Below are 22,828 nucleotides of genomic sequence, written 5' to 3'. Positions count from 1 at the left end.
AGATTTAAAAAGCATGTGATAAGAGGCAGCTCGCAAAGGCTTAGAAATTAGCATTTGAGTCTACCTATGTTTAGTTTCAACTAAGAATACCAAGAGAAAAAAGCAAATTTGATGATAAAAGTAAATTGGAAAGTTGATTAAAATTAAAAGTCCTATCTGAATAATGAAAGTTTAATTTATACTAGACTGTCCCTTTAAAGGGACATGAAACCCAATTTTTTTTCTTTCATGATTCAGATAGAGTATGCAATTTTAAACAACTTTCTACTTTACTTCTTTTATCTATTTTGCTTCAGTCTCGTGATACCCTTTGCTGAAAAGCATATCTAGATAGGCTCAGTAGCTTCTGATTGGTGGCTGCACACGGATGCCTTGTGTGATTGACTCACCCATGTGCATTGCTATTTCTTCTGCAAAGGATATCTAAAAAATGAAGCAAATTAGATAATAGAAGTAAAGGGGATTGTTGTTTAAAATTGTATTCTCTACCTGAGTCATGAAAGAAAAATGTTGGGTTTAGTGTCCCTTTAACCTCTAAAATGGCACCACCCAGTATGAAGAGGTGGGGCTTCTGCACCTGAAACTTTAAGGTATTAAAAGAGGAGAACTGCTTTAAAAAGAGCTGAAGGCATAGAAGTAAAAACAATGATATGGTGAGTATTCATTTATTATAGTTCGGCTGAGTTTAGATGGACATTAAACACTATGGTAATATAAAATTATAAATTGCATATATATAAAAAACATCTGCAATATATTTTCCTTATTTATTTTATCCCCTTTTCATCTAATTCCATTCTGAAAATGTGAGCTTTTCAGTTCCTGTTAGAAATGAAATGTAGGACAACAGGTTACATTCTCTGCTGTGGCAAATTAGGGACAGTTATTAATAGGTCAATAGAGTGTGCAGCCTATGGCTGTGTGGAATATAACAGTATATTCCACACAGCCAATGGATGCACTTTCTAGTGACCTATTTATAACTGTGCCTAATTGGTCACAGCAGAGACGGTAATCTAAGTTACAACACTAAAACTTTACACTTATTTTGTCAATATTTAAACAGCTAATTAAACTTGTCAGGGTACCTGTGAAGTAACATTAAATAAACTACAGATGTATCACATAATCTATTTTTTTATTTTTGGCTAATATCTAATTTGATATGAATTGGTCTCACTATAGCCCCTGCCCCCTCACTGCTTAAGACAAGTTGAGAACAAAAGAGATGATACAATTGTTCAATTAGTGAAGATAGATCACTAATTAATCCTTTGAAGCTCATAGCACCACAGGAAGGGTAAACACCACAGGAAGGGTAAACATGGGCCTGGTAATTACCCAAGCCAGGATGCATCCTGGGGTGGTGGAGACATGATTCTGTACATAAAGTCAGGTAAGCAAACAGAAATTTTGAGGATGTAGTAATTAGCACATACCTCAAAGACACATGATGCTGGCTAGCAGAAACACATGTTGCATTGTAACTTTGAAATTAATTTTAAATTATAACTTATGTTTAATTTTCAGTTAAGGTATACCACAGTATTGTATAAAAATGTATATTTGTGGATCTGTGAAGAGATGCCTGACAATAACATATAAGATAAGTATTTGCTGAATTTAATAAGTAGCTATGTAGTCAATTAAAAATGTGTAACCAGTTTATTTCAAGATAAATACATTTTTCTTTGTTTTCCAGAAATCTAATGAACATTACAGGGAAGAAATTATGTGAATATGAGGGTTCTAAATAAGATACTATGAGTTGACATATAGATGCATCATAGATTTTTAGCCCATGTCTTGGGCACTGTTGAGATATGTATTAATAAATAACTATAATGCTAATGTATATCTATGATTTAAGATGTGACTAGGAAATGAAATATGTACCAGTATATCAAATGAACTGATATACCGAATAAGACAAATAGACATATACAGTATATTGTATTGATTGATACTACTAGTCCCTCATAAAAATGCAACTTTAGAGACATCTTCTAAAATATTATAAGAAATATATATCATTTAGTATTGAAATAATCTGACAAAATAGCACTATATAGTCCCATGTGTATTGATCATGTGATTTGTTGATGCTGGAAATTGTATAGTGTGTTTGATAAACATTTTCTTTTAGCTATTAAACTGTAGCAGTATTGATAGTGAGACTGCATTTCTGGTTGTCTGCTGCCACCTATAGTTAAAAAATGGTATTATAACCAAAATATATTTTGCTGCTCAGGGAGGCATTTCCCAAATAACCAATGATATGTTCAGCTCCGAGGGCCAATCAATGCTCAGCTCCATTAAGGGCCTATCAGACAAGCTTCAGTAATGACGTATCTGAATATTTACCAATGATTAGAGAAAAAAATGTGGGACTTATCACATGATATAGTCGTTTGCACAGAGGAAAAAAGGGGTCATGCTGATGAGTTTTAACTCTCTGACTTATCTTGCTGCCTTGGTTTACAGAAAGCAATATTGGGCCTAAACCTTTTATTCTCTAAATTGCAAATACCTTTAATATTTATGAGGTGAACTGGACTTATCAGAAGAAGCTGAATATTCATTTGGTTATCTGGTAAAGTGTAAGCAATTGTTAAGTATATATAATATTTAAATCAAAGGTATTCTATAGCTATAGTTTAATTGAAGCTGGTGATTTAAAAGGGCACTTTGTATTTTAAGTTCATGTTCATAATCCTTTGTAGTTTAGAACTAGTCATATTGATGCTAAGTAATCTTATTTGTAGATAAAGGTTTTTTGTATTTCATATCTCTAAGTCAGGCTTATTATTGTAAGTAAATCTCTCTGGTGTTTATTAAGTTATTTGCAGCTATTGTGAGTTATTTCAAAATTGGTTATTGTATTTAAATCTCTGATTGTTGTAAATTAAGCAGAGTAAGCTTGTAATCCATATTTGGCATTGCATTAGAATTATTGGCTAATCATAGAAGATTCTGGTATTTTATTGTGATATTTTAATGTGATTCATTGTAAGTAAGGTTCACTTTAGAGATATATTTTTGGTTTATTTTGTAAAGAATATTGTAACAGCACAAGCGTGTATAATTGATTCACAATCTAGTTTCTATATAAATATATTTCAATGTGTTTATAAATTTAACTAATCTCAAGAATTTAGGAATAAATATTAATTTCAATTGTTTCATATATACATTTTAATTGTAGGTTATTTTAAAGAATAATAATAAATAAATTATATTTATAACCTGGTATATACCAACAAACTTTAAAATACATCTACATGTTGTTCTCAGACTAATCTTTTCTTTGAATGCATCATTCTATCTAGCATTTATTTAGTATTTAATGTCCCTTTAATGCCCATTGAAGGATACTGTAAAAGAAGCAAATTTATTTAACAATAATATGAATAAAACTAAATATAGTTTGTTTAGTTTTACACTAGAATATCCCTTTAAATTAAAGGGACATTGACGTACAAAAATGACTTGCTCTAATTAGTTTGTGCTAATCACTGTGGAACTCTGTCGACTTCATTTATCAAGTTAAGTGGGCAGCTTTGGACACTTACAACATAGGATATCTCATGCAAGCCTGCCATTCACTAGTAAAGAAGAGGTGGTGGAGTTAAATCACCCCAAACTCATTTGTTGGGGTGATTGACAGGCCCTGTTCTTGCATGGTTGTTTGCCCAACAGCAGGGGTGGGGGCACATTAGCATTTGCTTTAGCAATCATAAAAGGTGGCAGTGGATGCCGCTTTTCTGCTTTCCATTTGCTGCAAATGAAGGTGCACAGGTTCTCTAGCTGGGAACATTGTCCTCTGGTTATATGATAAATTGAAAAGATTATCTAGGAAGTATTTTGTGTTCCAACACCAGAATACACAAATTCACCCCAAGATGTCAGTTGCACTAATTTCCAACCTTTTTTGACACCCCAGACTTCAGCTGTGCTCGCTTCCCTTTTATAAAAGGTGGCCTTGGACTTCAGCAACACCCACTGATTTCAACTTATTTCTGCCCTAGCCATGCACAGGTAAGACCTTTGGGACCTGATATAATGCAAACATACTGTTCAAAAAAGCCCACAAAGATTTTATCTGATTTTTCTCCATGTCAGTAAGTTGTTGATTATCAGGCCCTAGTGGTTAAGCACATAGGTAAAGGTCCCCACTCAAGAGTTGAAAGCACTGCAGCCTTAAGCTGAACTTATCCGATTGGCTGCTGGGGGCCAGCATTTCTCTGAGGCTTCTGAGCAGGACTGTTCAGGTTTAAACACATATAATTGCACGGCGAATAGTGTAAACATGATATGCTCTAAAAAACTAGAACATTTAGGGCCAGATTAAGAGTGGAGCGCAAACGGTTGCGCACAAGCGATAGCGGGTTATTGCAATTGTTTTTGCGCAGGTTCGATTGCACTGGTATTACTAGTTCAAAGTAAACGTGACTAATTGAGCACAATCACGATTTACGCTAGAATGATTACTGCGTCCTCAGAGCAGTGGTTACCTGTTTTGTAAAACAAAAAAGTGCCACAAAACACATCACAAATACATTACAGAGTACACTTACACTCATAATAACATCATCTTATAAAAATTATTTAAAAAATCTAGCACAGCAAAGTTATAAGGGCTCAAGATATGAGATCTTGGGTGTTAGAAAAAAAGGCAGGCAAAGGGCTTTAACATTAAGATACATACATATACATCTCTAAAGACCTATATTTATGTATATATAAATGTCTATATTTGTGTACATATGTATTTTTGTATTTATATGTGTATATATGTATTTACAGACATATACACATATAAACACATAAATACATATTTATTTACAGACATATATACACATATAAACACATAAATACATATGTATTTACAGACATATACACATATAAACATATAAATACATATTTATTTACAGACATATACACATATAAACACATAAATACATATCTATTTACAGACATATATACACATATAAACACATAAATACATATCTATTTACAGACATATATACACATATAAACACATAAATACATATGTATTTACAGACATATATACACATATAAACACATAAATACATATGCATTTACAGACATATATACACATATAAACACATAAATACATATGTATTTACAGACATATATACACATATAAACACATAAATACATATGTATTTACAGACATATATACACATACAAACACATAAATACATATGCAGAAATATATAGAAGTGAATTACAGCCCCAACATTTTCTTTCAAGATTTGGATAAAACTTTATACATCTTTCCAATTTACTTCTATTATCAAATTTGCTTCATTATCTTGTTATTCTTTGCTGAAGGAACAGCATTGCACTACTGGCAGCTAGCTGAAAACATCTAATTAGCCAATCACAAGAGAAAAATGTGCACCAATTAGCAACTAACTGCCACTAGTGTGGGATTTGGGAGTATTCTTTATCAACAAGCAATACCAAAAGAACAAAGCACATTTGAAAATAGAAGTGAATTTAAAGTTTTAAGTGTCTTAAAATTACATGCTCTATCTGAATCATGCACGTATAATTTTGACTATCCCTTTAAGTAGATTGAAACATGAAAAAACATATTTATGCAATATTCATATTTGATAAAGGTTTACATTTTTATATTTATAAATAAATATTCCTATATATATCTATATTTCTTTACCTATATGTAATCATGTGTGTATATATATATATATATATATATATATATATATATATATATGTATATATGTATATATATATATATATATATATATATATATATATATATATATATAAAATAACTCATTGTGTAGTTCATTAACAAATCTAGACAGGCCCAGAGGCTTGTTTTCCCACAGAAAACCTCTGAATTACATTGTTTCCAATGCAGCAAAGGATTATGGGTAAGATATGCAAATTAAGCGTAAAGGGAACCTGCTGAAAAGCAGACTGAAGTAAAAAGGTGTGTCATTGTGTACTTAATTTGCATATCTTACCCAGAATCTTTTGCTGCATTGGAAACAATGTAATTCTGAGGATTTCTGTGGGAAAACAAGCCTCTGGGCCTGTCTAGATTTGTTAATGAACTACACAATGAGTTATTTTTTCTATATTTTGTGCGTAGTGGAGGATTTTAAACTTGCCTTTTATCTCCCCCTAATTTAAAATGTTGTTGTATTCTGCCTGGAATCAACTTCACCCAGCAGTGATTCTAACCTTCTCCCAGCTGATGAATGGCAATAACCACAAAACAGTCTGTTCTGGGATGGTTATGAATCACTGCACTAACCCTAGCTAAGTTTATAAGCTGTGTGAACAGCGATACTTTGGCGTAAAGGGAACCTGCTGTAAAGCAGACTGAAGTAAAAAGGTGTGTCATTGTGTACTTATTTTGCATATCTTACCCAGAATCCTTTGCTGCATTGGAAACAATGTAATTCAGATATTTTCTGTGGGAAAATAAGCTTCTGGGCATGTCTAGATTTGTTAATGATCTACACAATGAGTTATTTTTTCTATATTTTGTGCGTAATGGAGGATATTAAACTCGCTTTTTATCTCCCCCTAATTTAAAATGTTGTTTTATATATATATATAGAGAGAGAGAGATTGTGCCAAAATACCATCATATACTGTATATATTTATATGTATATATATATATATAAATCTGTATTCTGTATTTATGAATAAATAGAACATATTCTGTTATGTGCAGAACATTGGAATGAAAAATATTCATATTTTCATGTCCAGTAAGCGCACATGAGAATATGCGTTCGGATTTGCAAGAGAGTGAATATGCGATCGGTTTGCAAGAGAGTGTGGTGGTGTTTTTTTTTTCTTCTATGGAAGAATATGTGATCGCGCATGCAATATTGTTAGTCCGGATTTCTGTGCACGTCGGGTTAGCACGAGCACAATAACATTTTACTTTTATCTCGTAATATCAGCGCAACCCAACGCGCACAAAAAGTTTTCTTTTAGCGCAATTAGCTCTAAAGCGAAAGCGCTAAGTAGCGATCCACTTGTAATCTAGCCCTTCATTTTTGCACTACCCTGTCCCTTTAAAGTTTGTTTACCTAAAAACATTCAATAGCTAACAGAGGAGGGTGTTTAGACCAATAGATAATAAACATACCTTGTTTGTGTGCAGGGTATTCAGGCAACTGATTTAGAGTACAGCTAATGCAGTTTGCAATAATGTACTGATGCGCTGCTTGCTACGTGTTGACACATTTCTCCTAGTATTAAATCTAGTGATATTTTTATATATCTGTCATTCAATACGAGAGGGAGTCAAATAAGTAATTCTAGAGAGCTGCACAGTATAATTTAAAATGAATTCAAGATACAGTCAAAGAACCATAAAATATTGTTAACAGCAAATTGAAGGACCCTTGATACTAAAGATTCTTGTTTTAAAAAAAAAAACACATTTCTTGTGCATTAACTTTAACAGGTTTTAAATTACTCTTACTTTTGATTATATGAGATTCTTGTCATTTAAATGTATAGGCTTTGTCACAGGGAGCGCCAATTCCTTTTTTTATGTTGCAGTAGCTGAATGAATTATCCCTTTAGCATGTATTCTGTCAATCAAATGACACAATTGTATATTTTGGTATTATTATTTTGTCTGTTGTTCCTGTCATTATAAAGATATATTAAAGGGACAGTCAATAACAGAATTTTAGTTGTTTAAAAAGAGAATCTCTGTATTACCCATTTCCCAGTTTTGCATAACCAACACAGTTATAATAATACACACATATAATAATTACCTTCTATCTAAGCCTCTGCAGACTGCCCCCTTATTTCAGTTCTCTTGACAGACTCTTTAGCCAATCGGTGCTAACTCCCTGGTAACTTCACATGCGTGAGCTCAATGTTTTCTATATGTCACACATAAACTAACACCCTCTAGTGGTCAAAACGCATTCAGATTAGAGGTGGCCTTCAATGTCTAAGAAATTAGCATATGCGCCTACCTAGGTTTAGCTTTCAACTAGGAATACCAAGAGAACAAAGCACAATTGGTGATAAAAGTAAATTGGAAAGTTGTTTAAAGTTACATGCCCTATCAGAATCATGAACGTTTATTTTGGACTTGACTGTCCCTTTAAACACTAAATACATTTTATAAGCATAGTATTGAGGTTATTTACCACCTCCCTCTAGTCATGGGTGAAATCTGTCATTCACAACATTCCAGTGTTGATACGTTTGCACATGTGCGGTAACTCTCCTTCAGATACCTGTAGTATAACCTTGAATCAGTAACAACGACAGCACCAATGATTAGAGGGAGGTACATGAAATGTATTTAGTGTTTAGTTTCCCTTTAAGGGACATAAAAATAAAAAAAAATATTTCATGATTTAGATAGAGCATTTGATTGTAAAAAGTTTCCAATTTACTTCTACTATGAAGTTTTAAAAATAATTTATATAATTGTATATCCCTTAAAATCTGAACATTGTAGTTGTTCCCCTCCCACAATGAGTGCATCGCTTGAATTCAGAAACCTGACCTTTCTACATGCTGCACATGCACATGTATATGCATGTGCTTGATATGACTGTTAAAGTTTATCCATAATTGGTCAAAACAGAATAAGATAGACAAAATTAAACATTTTTAAGTGGGATTTTCAATGGACTAAAAAAATATACAGATTTTGATAACAAAAATAAAAGTTTTACATTCTTTCAAAATATTTCACTTTAAAATGTCCTAAGTACATTTGATATTTTAAACATGCTTTTTTAAGTTACTGTTTCATTTGTCCTGCAAATACAAAATTTCTTCAGGATGTTCTAACACATGGAAAAAAAAATATTAATAACTACTGAAACAGTACATTTAGAAGAACAGATGTCTTGCCTGAACAATAACACATTTTTTTTTTTATTTTATTTAGTCCACTGAGACAAAAAAGATTACTAAGATTTACAGGTGGAGCACAAAAATATTAGTGCTTTTTAGCATTAATATCACACAAGCAATATTTTTTGTCGCTCATGCAACAGTCTAGGGTAGTGATGGCTAACTTTGGAACCCCAGATGTTTCAGAACTACATTTCCCATGATGCTTAGGCACTCTGCAGTCTAGTTGAGCATCATGGGAAATGTAGCTTGAGCAATAAAATATAATTTGTGTAATGTTACTGCTAAAAAGCGCTAATTATTTGTGCTCCACCAGGAAATCTTAGTTATGTTTTCCTTGCCTTGGAATCTGGGGTGTCATGAATATCCGTCACTGGTCTAGGGCGCAATAACATCTGCATATCAGAAAGCGTAAGTCAGCTAAATCCCCCGGATAATAGACTATGGGGATGCACAGTAAAATTCATGTGTGATATCGCTGATACTGATGGTATGCAAGAAGTGGAGCTTTTCATGTAGTTCTGTGCTATAATAATAATAATGACTTACTTCAGGTCTTGAAAACGCTACATTTTTCAGCAGTGATTAACATTGCACTCGAGCATCACACTTAACGGAATAGTCTAGTCAACATTAAACTTTCATGATTCAGATAGAGCAGAAATTTTAAGCAACTTTCTAATTAACTCCTATTATCATATTTTCTTCATTCTCTTGGTATCTTTATTTGAATGTAAGCTTAGGCCCATTTTTGGTTCAGCATATGGTCAGAGATAGATAATCCCTTTATTACCCATTCCCCAGTTTTGCATAACCAACACTGTTATAATAAAGGGACAGTCAACACCAGAATTTTTGTTGTTTAAAAAGATAGATAATCCCTTTATTACCCATACCCTAGTTTTGCTTAACCAACACAGTTATATTAATACATGTTTTACCTCTGTAATTTCCTTGTATCTAAAGCTATAAAATACAAAGGATGAGCTGCACTTCCCTATTACAATGTATAATGCTTGAAAATACAATCAAATCCACATAGCCATTTGGAATTATAAATGGTAAAAAAATAAACAGTAAAAAAATAATAGTTGGAAAGATACTAGTAATAATACTTGAAAGACAATTCAAATAAGCAGGATGGCTATAGAAGTACTATAACAAAAGGTACTACAAAATAGTACTAGTCGTAGAATGGTATATAAAAATTCCACAATCATTAAATGGAACACAATATAATCACACCTGTATAGGGTGAAGTAGTTTGTTAGGTCTGAAGTAGTCACAAAAGTAATATCACCACAGTGTCTTCGACATCCCATAATTCAGATAGAATCTCGGTCCGCTTCTTGTTATAACTGTGCTGACAAGCTGAAAAAATGCCAATCGATATCCAGGGGAGCGGATGTCCAAGAGATATATATAGCTGGAGTCAGTTGGTACTGGTAGTACTAGTGAGGAGCCTGGGTGATCCAAAATCCTCAACACATTTCTTATGTTTGCGAACAGACTTTCTCAAGAGGTATAATATTACATGCCGTGTGCTTGTTTTAAAATCCAGCGGGCTGACACTGGGTAATACATGGTTGCTTCTAATTGGCTGAATATAGAACTGCTCTGGATTGGCTGGTACTTAGCCAATGGGTATAGTTCAGAGATAGTTATCGTAATGCCACAATAGTGTCTATCTATAAAAAGGAATCATTGCAAAAAACATTGTTTACAAAACATCAATACTTGGATATATGTTGTGATGCTTGACATGCCACACAGCATGTGGTAATCAACCAGAGCTGGTCAAAGCAAAATATAGAAAGCTTCACTTACAAAATACATTTAATGTAGTGTGTGATATGCAAAGATATAAAGTACTATACGCTTCATAGGAGCGTGACTAGATAATCATAAAATGGGCTACTGGTGAACAATTACACAAAGAGGCCTATCTATCAAGCCTAACATCACGGCCACGGACCTGAATACGCTTTCCTTATTTATTAAAAAAGCTGGCAAAAAGCTGCGCACCAAGTACGGGGCGATGAGCAGCGGACTGTTGTTAACTAGCAGTCATCGATCTCGCTGCTATTTGGCTTTTTACCAACTTTATTTATACCCTGTCACTAAACACCGCCACTATACTAAAATGTTTAACCCTTATCCTGCCAATCCTGGACCCCGTCGCAACTTTAATAAAGTTATTAACCTCTATCCCGCTGGTCCCCGGACCCCATTGTAACTAAATAAATGTATTAAGCCCTAAACCCCTGGCCTCCCGCATCACTACCACTTACTAAACCTATTAACCCTTAAACCGCCAGCCCCCCGGCCATAAACTAAATTAAACTATTAACCCCTTAACCTAACAACCCGCTAACTTTACATTAAAATTACAACATCCCTATCTTATAATAAATTTAAACTTACCTTTAGAATTAAATTAAACTATATTAAACTATTAATTAACCTACCCTAACTATTATACTAAAATTATAAATAAAAAAAACCCTAGCCTACAATAAACTATCAATGGCCCTTAAAAGGGCCTTTTGCGGGGCATTGCACTAAAGAAATCAGCTCTTTTACCTGTAAAAATAAATACAAACACCCCCCCAACAGTAAAACCCACCACCCGCACAATTAACCCCCCCAAATAAAAACCCTATATAAAAAACCTAAGCTCCCATTGCCCTGAAAAGGGCATTTGTATGGGCATTGCCCTTAAAAGGGCAGTTAGCTTTTTTACCTGCCTAGACCCTACTCTAAAAATAAAACCCACCAAAGAAACCATTAAATAACTCTAACACTAACCCCCGACGATCCACTTACAGTTCTTGAAGTTCTGCTTGAAGGATCCATCAAGCCGGCAAGAAGTCTTCATCCAGCCGGCGAAGTCTTCATCCATGCGGCCTCTTCTATCTTCATCCATACGCGAGGAGCGGGTCCATCCTGAAGACATCTGACGAGGAGCTCCTCTTCAATACGGTCTCCGCTGTAAACTGGATCTTGAATGCAAGTAGCGTCATCCAAGATGGCGTCCCTTACATTCCTATTGGCTGAAAGGTTCAGATCATTCAATAGAATTAGAGCTGCTAAAATCCTATTTGCTGTTCCAATCAGCCAATAGGATTTAAGCAGTGCTCATCCTATTGGCTGTTCCAATCAGCCAATAGGATTGAGCTCTCATCCTATTGGCTGTATCGGCTGATTGGAACAGCCAATAGGATGAGATCTGCTCAAATCCTATTGGCTGATTGAAACAGCCAATAGGATTTTAGCTTCTCTAATCCTATTGGCTGATTGGAACCTTTCAGCCAATAGGAATGCAAAGGACGCCATCTTGGATGACGTCACTTGAATTAAAGATCCAGTTTACGGTGAAGAGGAGCTCCTCGTCAGATGTCTTCAGGATGGACCCGCACTGCACCGGATGTCTTCAGGATGGACCCACTCCGCTCTGGATGGATGAAGATAGAAGAGTCTGCATGGATGAAGACTTCACCGGCTGGATGAAGATGGAAGAGGCCGTCCGGATGAAGACTGGATGGATCCTTCAAGCGGAACTTCAAGAACTGCCCTTTTAAGGGCAATGCCCATACAAATGCCCTTTTCAGGGCAATGGGGAGCTTAGGTTTTTTTAGATAGGGTTTTTATTTGGGGGGTTGGTTGTGTGGGTGGTGGGTTTTACTGTTGGGGGGGTGTTTGTATTTTTCTTTACAGGTAAACGAGCTTATTTATTTGGGCCATTGGTAGTTTATTATAGGCTAGGGTTTTTTTATTTTAGGGGGGCTTTTTTATTTTGATAGGGCTATTAGATTAGGTGTACATATTTTTTATTTTTGATACTGTGGATTTTTTTTGTAACAGTGTTTTTTTATTTTTTGGAACTTAGTGTTTTTTTTTGTAATTTAGTAATTTTTAATTGTAGATTTAAATAATTTGAGTAGGGTTAGGGTTTTTTAATATGTAATTTAGTTAATTTAATTGGTAGTTTAATGTAATTTTAGTATAATAGTTAGGGTAGGTTAATTAATAGTTTAATATAGTTTAATTTAATTCTACAGGTAAGTTTTAAATTATTATAGGATAGGGATGTTGTAATTTTAATATAAAGTTAGCGGGTTGTTAGGTTTAGGGGTTAATAGCTTAATTTAGTTTATGGCGATGTGGGGGGCTGGCGGTTTAGGGGTTAATAGGTTTAGTTAATGGTAGTGATGTGGGAGGCCAGGGGTTTAGGGGTTAATACATGTATTTAGTTGCGGTGGGGTTCAGTAGCGGCAGCATAAGGGTTAATAACTTTTGTAAAGTTACGGCGGGGTCCTGGAGCTGTGGCATAGGGGTTTATAATTTTATTTAGGTTGTGGCAATGTCGGGGCAGCAGATTAGGGGTGTTTAGACTCGGGGCTTATGTTAAGGTGTTAGGTGTAAACGTTACTGGTTTTCTACCATAGAAATCAATGGAATATCTGGCAGCATCGAACATAAGCTTTCGCTGCTTTCAGACTCCCATTGATTCCTATGGCATCCGCGCCTCCAGGGTGGAGGATTGAAAACCAGGTACGCTGGGCCAGAATAGCGGCGAGCCTACCTGTTAGAAATTTGTTAACTTGCAAAAGGTGTCAGATAGTGCCAACTTTGTATTCGGAACATCTGCAATGACGTAAGCATCGATCTGTGTCGGATTGAGACCGGCGGACTGTATATTACATCACAAATTTAAACTTTTGCCGGTCTGTAGGCTTTGATAACTAGGTTGAATCAAGCTTGCCATAATTACACTGCGGAATTCCAGCGTATTTGCGGTTGACGGCTTGATAAATATCCCCCAAAGAATGAAAGATCCTTGCCTAAAAACTTATGAAACTAGAGAAAAACTGGAAAGAGATGGTAAGAATACTCTATAAATCCATAAAATTCATAAAATTTATAAGGAAGAGTTAATATTTTTATGGGTGGCAAAACTGCCAGAACTAGCACAATCTAGAGAACATTATTGAACTGAAGAATATTAAATAGTGCAGATATAAATTAGAACACAAGAGGTGCTATAATTATACTGATTCTCATGTTTACCTGTCTGTAAACTGCAAAATGTGTGTAGAAACAGAAAGTCCATACCTACTGACTAAAAGGATAGACAGAGCATGTATATATGTTAAAATGAATATGTGTATCAACCTCATAGGTTAGCATCTCCAAATGGGGATAGTGATTGTCAAGAAACTGCATCTGTAGAGTAAAATGTATTCATGGTGGTTAAAGTATAGCTTAAAAGGCGTATGACCTATGTTCACAATACAGGGAGTGCAGAATTATTAGGCAAGTTGTATTTTTGAGGATTAATTTTATTATTGAACAACAACCATGTTCTCAATGAACCCAAAAAACTCATTAATATCAAAGCTGAATAGTTTTGGAAGTAGTTTTTAGTTTGTTTTTAGTTATAGCTATTATAGGGGGATATCTGTGTGTGCAGGTGACTATTACTGTGCATAATTATTAGGCAACTTAACAAAAAACAAATATTTACCCATTTCAATTATTTATTTTTACCAGTGAAACCAATATAACATCTCAACATTCACAAATATACATTTCTGACATTCAAAAACAAAACAAAAACAAATCAGTGACCAATATAGCCACCTTTCTTTGCAAGGACACTCAAAAGCCTGCCATCCATGGATTCTGTCAGTGTTTTGATCTGTTCACCATCAACATTGCGTGCAGCAGCAACCACAGCCTCCCAGACACTGTTCAGAGAGGTGTACTGTTTTCCCTCCTTGTAAATCTCACATTTGATGATGGACCACAGGCAGACATCTTCCTGTACCACTGCTTGAAGAAGGTGTCTTCCAGAAACTGGCAGTAGGACTGGGAGTTGAGCTTGACTCCATCCTCACCCCAAAAAGGCCCCACAAGCTCATCTTTGATGATACCAGCCCAAACCAGTACTCCACCTCCACCTTGCTGGCGTCTGAGTTGGACTGGAGCTCTCTGCCCTTTACCAATCCAGCCACGGGCCCATCCATCTGGCCCATCAAGACTCACTCTCATTTCATCAGTCCATAAAACCTTAGAAAAATCAGTCTTGAGATATTTCTTGGCCCAGTCTTGACGTTTCAGCTTGTGTGTCTTGTTCAGTGGTGGTCGTCTTTCAGCCTTTCTTACCTTGGCCATGTCTCTGAGTATTGCACACCTTGTGCTTTTGGGCACCCCAGTGATGTTGCAGCTCTGAAATATGGCCAAACTGGTGGCAAGTGGCATCTTGGCAGCTGCACGCTTGACTTTTCTCAGTTCATGGGCAGTTATTTTGCACCTTGGTTTTTCCACACGCTTCTTGTGACCCTGTTGACTATTTTGAATGAAACGCTTGATTGTTCGATGATCACGCTTCAGAAGCTTTGCAATTTTAAGAGTGCTGCATCCCTCTGCAAGATATCTCACTATTTTTTACTTTTCTGAGCCTGTCAAGTCCTTCTTTTGACCCATTTTGCCAAAGGAAAGGAAGTTGCCTAATAATTATGCACACCTGATATAGGGTGTTGATGTCATTAGACCACACCCCTTCTCATTACAGAGATGCACATCACCTAATATGCTTAATTGGTAGTAGGCTTTCGAGCCTATACAGCTTGGAGTAAGACAACATGCATAAAGAGGATGATGTGGTCAAAATACTCATTTGCCTAATAATTCTGCACTCACTGTATACTTAGTAGATTCTGTCCTGTAATGTTGTTATAAACTTTTCTTTTCACACTCTCAGGATACATACCTAATGATTACATAAATGCTTGTAAATCAAGGTCTATGTTGAGTCCTTTAGGTTGAGAAACATTAAGGGTGTTAAGTTCATGTATCCAATATGTTTCGCGCTGGCGTAAGGTTCTTAATCTATTGTTTGAACTATTTGGGGGGATCCAATCTACAGGGAGTGCAGAATTATTAGGCAAATGAGTATTTTGACCACTTCATCCTCTTTATGCATGTTGTCTTACTCCAAGCTGTATAGGCTCGAAAGCCTACTACCAATTAAACATATTAGGTGATGTGCATCTCTGTAATGAGAAGGGGTGTGGTCTAATGACATCAACACCCTATATCAGGTGTGCATAATTATTAGGCAACTTCCTTTCCTTTGGCAAAATGGGTCAAAAGAAGGACTTGACAGGCTCAGAAAAGTAAAAAATAGTGAGATATCTTGCAGAGGGATGCAGCACTCTTAAAATTGCAAAGCTTCTGAAGCGTGATCATCGAACAATCAAGCGTTTCATTCAAAATAGTCAACAGGGTCGCAAGAAGCGTGTGGAAAAACCAAGGCGCAAAATAACTGCCCATGAACTGAGAAAAGTCAAGCGTGCAGCTGCCAAGATGCCACTTGCCACCAGTTTGGCCATATTTCAGAGCTGCAACATCACTGGAGTGCCCAAAAGCACAAGGTGTGCAATACTCAGAGACATGGCCAAGGTAAGAAAGGCTGAAAGACGACCACCACTGAACAAGACACACAAGCTGAAACGTCAAGACTGGGCCAAGAAATATCTCAAGACTGATTTTTCTAAGGTTTTATGGACTGATGAAATGAGAGTGAGTCTTGATGGGCCAGATGGATGGGCCCGTGGCTGGATTGGTAAAGGGCAGAGAGCTCCAGTCCAACTCAGACGCCAGCAAGGTGGAGGTGGAGTACTGGTTTGGGCTGGTATCATCAAAGATGAGCTTGTGGGGCCTTTTCGGGTTGAGGATGGAGTCAAGCTCAACTCCCAGTCCTACTGCCAGTTTCTGGAAGACACCTTCTTCAAGCAGTGGTACAGGAAGAAGTCTGCATCCTTCAAGAAAAACATGATTTTCATGCAGGACAATGCTCCATCACACGCGTCCAAGTACTCCACAGCGTGGCTGGCAAGAAAGGGTATAAAAGAAGAAAATCTAATGACATGGCCTCCTTGTTCACCTAATCTGAACCCCATTGAGAACCTGTGGTCCATCATCAAATGTGAGATTTACAAGGAGGGAAAACAGTACACCTCTCTGAACAGTGTCTGGGAGGCTGTGGTTGCTGCTGCACGCAATGTTGATGGTGAACAGATCAAAACACTGACAGAATCCATGGATGGCAGGCTTTTGAGTGTCCTTGCAAAGAAAGGTGGCTATATTGGTCACTGATTTGTTTTGGTTTTGTTTTTGAATGTCAGAAATGTATATTTGTGAATGTTGAGATGTTATATTGGTTTCACTGGTAAAAATAAATAATTGAAATGGGTATATATTTGTTTTTTGTTAAGTTGCCTAATAATTATGCACAGTAATAGTCACCTGCACACACAGATATCCCCCTAAAATAGCTATAACTAAAAACAAACTAAAAACTACTTCCAAAACTATTCAGCTTTGATATTAATGAGTTTTTTGGGTTCATTGAGAACATGGTTGTTGTTCAATAATAAAATTAATCCTCAAAAATACAACTTGCCTAATAATTCTGCACTCCCTGTATAGTTTAAATCTTTAAATCATTAGAACTGGAATTATGAAAAGAATTAAAATGATCGGGTACACTGTGGGTTTCGATTTTGTTTTTAATTTTATTACAATGTTCACCAAATCTAGTTTTCATCATTCTTTTGGTTCTCCCAATGTAAAAACAATTACATGGACAGATCAAAAGATATACTACAAAAGTAGACTTACATGAGTATTTATATTCGTTTTTTTTGGTGCCATCTATATTCTGAAAGGTATCCCCTTTTATGATTGAACTACACATAGTGCAACTACTATGTCCACATGGCCATGTCCCATTGGCTCTACTGAGCCAATGAGAATGGTCAGTGGTACTGGACCTGGTGTTTGGTCTCAAATTTGATGGAGAGTTGATTCAGAACAGTCTAGTTAGTTTACAAGAGGCAGCTAATGCAACTAATGTTAGAGAAGCACACCTGAATATTCAGCATCAGGTTTATCTTAAACCATCACATTTACATAGATGGAATGCAGATAGATCAGACAAATGTAGTAAATGTCAATGTCCTTCTGCTGAGATGTTGCACTATTTCTGGCATTGTCCTAAAATTAAACAATTCTGGATGAGGATAAACTATTGGATACAGAAAATAGTATCTGAAAATATACAAATATAATTACAAACAGTCATATTTCTGCTGCCAAAGAACAATAGATATAGAAATAGAGAATTTATTAACTTTTCAATTTTTATAGGAAGGAGTCTAATTCTCAAGAAATGGATTGAAAGGAAGAGCCCAACTATTGCAGAATTTTGTAATAATGAATATAATTATATGATTATCGAACAATGTGCGGTAGATTCGGATAAAGAAAATGAGCTGATTTAATTAAAGTATATCCAGAGAATCTTCAAAAAAAATTAATATGGCCATTTCATTATTCTGTGTATGTTAGTGAAATGATGCTGAGGGGTGAAATATCTGCAAATATTATCAATACAAGGTAGAGGTTAAGATGGGGATGGATAGATGAAGAGAGTGGAGAAGGGTTATTTAAGATCTCGTCCTTTCTAATGTTGTTGGTAAATTTCAGATTCATAGAGTTGCTATTGAGGAAATCTATAAAGCCTTTGACTACACTTTCGCCCCCTCTCCACACAATGATAATATCATCTATGTATCTAAAGTAAGAAACTAAATGGTCACTAAACGGATTGTTGTGCCAAATATACTTCTTTTCAAAACAATCCATATACAGATTGGCGTATGATGGGGCAAAAGTGGTCCCCATCGCAGTATATTGCATATGTAGATAAAATTGTGGTTCAAACTGAAAATAATTATGCTGAAGTATAAATTCTATATATGTCAAAATAAATCTAATTTGTGTAAGTGGAAGTTGGCTGAATGCCATACTTTCTTCAATAGCCTCAATCCCTAAATTATTAGTTTTGTGACTACAGTATTTGATTTTAATGTCTTGTACGTTTGTATTTTATTGCGCTTTTATTACCCATTATTAAATACATTTACTCGTAGAGTGGCTTTGCGCTCTTCTCTTTCTTCTTACTGTTTCCTTGTATCTAAGCCTTTGCAGACAGCCCCCTTATTTCAGTTCTTTTGACAGACTTGCATTTTAGCCAATCAGTGCTGACTCCTAGGTAACTTCACGTGTGTGAGCTCAATGTTATCTATATGACACTCATGAACTAACACCCTCTAGTGGTGAAAACAGTCAAAATGCACTCAGATTAGTGGCGGCCTTCAAGGTCTAAGAAATTAGCATATGATCCTACCTAGGTTTAACTTTCAACTCAGAATATCAAGAGAACAAAGCAAAATTAGTGATAAAAGTAAAATGGAAAGTTATTTAAAATGGCATGCCCTATTTGAATAATGAAAGTTTATTTTGGACTTGACTGTGTTTTAAATACATTTCTTACCTCTATGATTACCGGTATCCTAGCCTCTGCAGACCCTGCCCCTTATCTCTGTGCTTTTTACAATCTTGCATTTTAGCCTGTCAGTGCCGGTTCTTGCATAGCCATTATAATTTTTTATGAGAGTGACCACAATGTTATCTCTATGGCGCAAATGAACTAGCACTGTCTAGCTGTTGTGCAAGAATTAGAAAGCACTGAGATAATGGGCAGCCTGCTAAGGTTTAGAAACAGACAAACTTATAGGCTATACACTTATAGTAAAGGCGTTATCTAACTTTTTAAACAATAAAAAAAAACAAGTAGACTGTCCCTCTAATGATTATGATTTCCTTTAATATCTTAAATGGATAATCATTTTTTTTTTATCTCTACACAGTTTATTTAAGCAATTAAACACTACATTGAAAAAAAATATTTGAATTCTAAAATAAATGTATTAGGAGATGAAGCCTATTACTCACAAGAAGTTTGGCCATGCGGACAATGAACTTTAGTGCAACAATGGTACTTGTCAGGGCCAACACTCTAACACAGCCAAATACATGAACACACTGAATATGCAGTTCACACCCATTGTGAAGCCAGGATAGTTATATGGTAAGGGGAGCAGGGGCAATGGGACATAGCTCTAAATCTTAAATAACCCCCCAAAATGCTGGATGGCTCTGAATACCACTGACAAAATGTAACCACTGCTTTTATGTAAGAACTGTATTACACAAGCTTCCAATAAGTGGTTATTGTGGTGTTTTCAAATTGATTGAAATTACTTTTAATCTGAAATCACACAGAAAGCCACAAATGATTATATGAACGAACACAAACACACAGGACATTGATTAAAAGAGGGGGAAAAAATAACAATTGGGTTGATTGCAATCCTTTAGAAAAGTTTATAAAATTATTTATTTACAATAATTCCCATTTACTTTAATGGTGTATTTTATAGAAAAAAACATTAGATTAGCTGTTTTAAAGGATTTTGATTAACTACTTCTTTAGAGCAATTAATGGACTATATTCTACTCTAAACTAGTTAATTGACACTACTCTATTTATTTAGTGGGTGAATGTTCTGATGATGCTTCAAATCCTCCTTCTCATTTTCAGGAAACACCCTACTGTCACTTCAACCTTCACGTCTTAATTTTTTAAAGCTTTAGACCTGTCAGGGGCAGCTGGCAAAAAACAAAATCAAACATAATGTTAACATATTATATAAATCAAAAGAGGAAATTAAAAATAGTGTAAGTAACTATAGAAAAAGTTGCTAGAACTTTTAAAAATAAAGCTACAAATCTGCATCTCATCTCATGTCACTCTCCCTCTTGCTCATACTAGCTACTGGTGACATCTCCCCTAATCCTGGTCCCCCACAACTTCCTTGCCCTGAACACCCATGTGTGCCCTTCAATAAACTTCAAAAGCGAAACTCTGGTAACCTTATTCTTCTTGCATATTGCAATAACCACCCCCCTTCACTTGTGCACTATGGGACTCTTGCTCTGTTTGCAACAAGCTCACTTCTATCCATGATGTCTTTATCTAAAACTCTCTCAATCTCTCTCACAGAAACCTGGTTCTCTCCTTCAGACACAGCTTCCTCTGCCGCACTGTAACATGGGGGTCTCCACTTCAGCCACACTCCTAGGTCTGATAATAGACAAGGAGGTGGTGTTGGTATTTTACTTTCCTCTCATTTCACCTTTCAACAAATACAGCCCTTCTCTTCCCTCACATTTTCTTAATTCGAAAAACACATGATTCGCTTATTCTCTCCACTCTCTATAAGTGTTGCAGTCATATACCGCCTCCTGGCTCCTCAGCTCTATTTCTAGATCACTTTGCTGCCTGGCTACCTTATTTCCTTTCCTCAGATACCCCTGCCCTCATTCTTGGCGACTTCAACCTTTCTGTTAATAATCCCACTGTCTCCTCTGCATAACAGCTTCTGCAACTCACTTCCTCTTTTGGCCTGTCACAATGGACTAACTCTCCCACTCACAAAGATGGTCACTTAAACTTCCTCAAAAAAATATTCTCTCTTGATCCAACCTCCCCATCCAACTACTGCCCTATTTCCCTACTCCCTCTTGCCTCAAAGCTTCTTGAAAAGCTAGTATATGCACATCTATCCCATTTCCTTACATTAAACTCCCTCCTTGACCCACTGCAATCTGGATTTCACCCCCTACACTCCACAGAGACAGCAATTGTTAAGGTTACCAGCGACCTACTTACTGCAAAATCCAAAGGTCACTTCTCTCTACTTATCCTCCTTGATCTGTCTGCAGCCTTGGATACTGTCAACCACCTTCTTTTGTTCCAAACCTTCCATTCCTTCAGCATCTGCGACACAGCTCTCTTGTGGTTCTATTCCTATCTATCTATCCTCTGCCCCGTTGCCTCTTTCTGTTGAGGTACCGCAAGGTACTGTCCTCGGTCCCCTCCTCTTTTCAATCTACATGTCCTCATTAGATTCCTTAATAGTGTCCCACGGGTTTCATTATCATTTGTAAGCCGATGACACACAAAACTACCTCTCTGCATTAGAACTATCTCCTTTCTTTCTAACCCGTGTCACTAACTGTCTCTCTCATATCTCATCTTGGATGTCCTCTCACTAACTCAAGCTAAATCTATCCAAAACTGAGCTCCTTATTTTCCCCCCTTCTTGCAAAATCCCCACCCCCCATTTCTCTATAACTGTTGATAACTCCATCATTAACCCAACCCCAAATGCCTGATGTCTTGGGATTACACTCCTCACATTCAGTCCTTGGCTAAAACCTTCCCCTTCTGCCTTAAAAACATATCTAAAATTAGAAATTTCCTTTAACAAGGCACAACTAATATTTTAATCCACTCTCTCATCCTTTCCCATCTCAACTACTCCAACTCCATCCTCTCTGGTCTACCCAGCTGCTGCCTAGCTCCTTTACAATCCATAATGAATGACTATGCCAGGTTCATCTTCCTTACACGTCACTCTTCATCTGCTGCACCTCTCTGCCAATCCCTTCACTGGCTTCCCCTTGCCTCCAGGATTAAACACACAATTCTCACTCTGACACACAAAGCCCTCAACTGCACTGCTCCCCCCTACATCTCAAACCTTGTCTCCAGATACTCTCCCTCCCATCCCCTTCGCTCCGCTCATGATCTCCTACTCTCCTCCTCTCTTGTTACCTCCTCACATTCCCGTTTACAAGATTTTTCCAGACTGGCTCCCACTCTCTGCCTCGCTCCACAAGACTCTCCCCTAGTTTTGAAAGCTTCAAACACTCCATGAAGACTCTACTATTCAGGGATGCATACATCCTACACTAACATTCCTATCTCTACTGCTATCCCCTTAAACCCCATAGTATGCAAGTCTACGAGCCCAGCTGTTTGTAGTTCACATTCTTAAGAGCCGACTACAACAGTGCAACTCTCGGCAGGGCCCTGTACCCACTTGACCACTGTAAATGTTATCTTGTATACCACCTATGTTCATAGCACTGCAG

Source organism: Bombina bombina, chromosome 9 (genome assembly GCF_027579735.1).
Source record: "Bombina bombina isolate aBomBom1 chromosome 9, aBomBom1.pri, whole genome shotgun sequence".
NCBI lineage: Eukaryota > Metazoa > Chordata > Amphibia > Anura > Bombinatoridae > Bombina > Bombina bombina.
Note: the sequence above shows the minus strand (reverse complement) of the source record.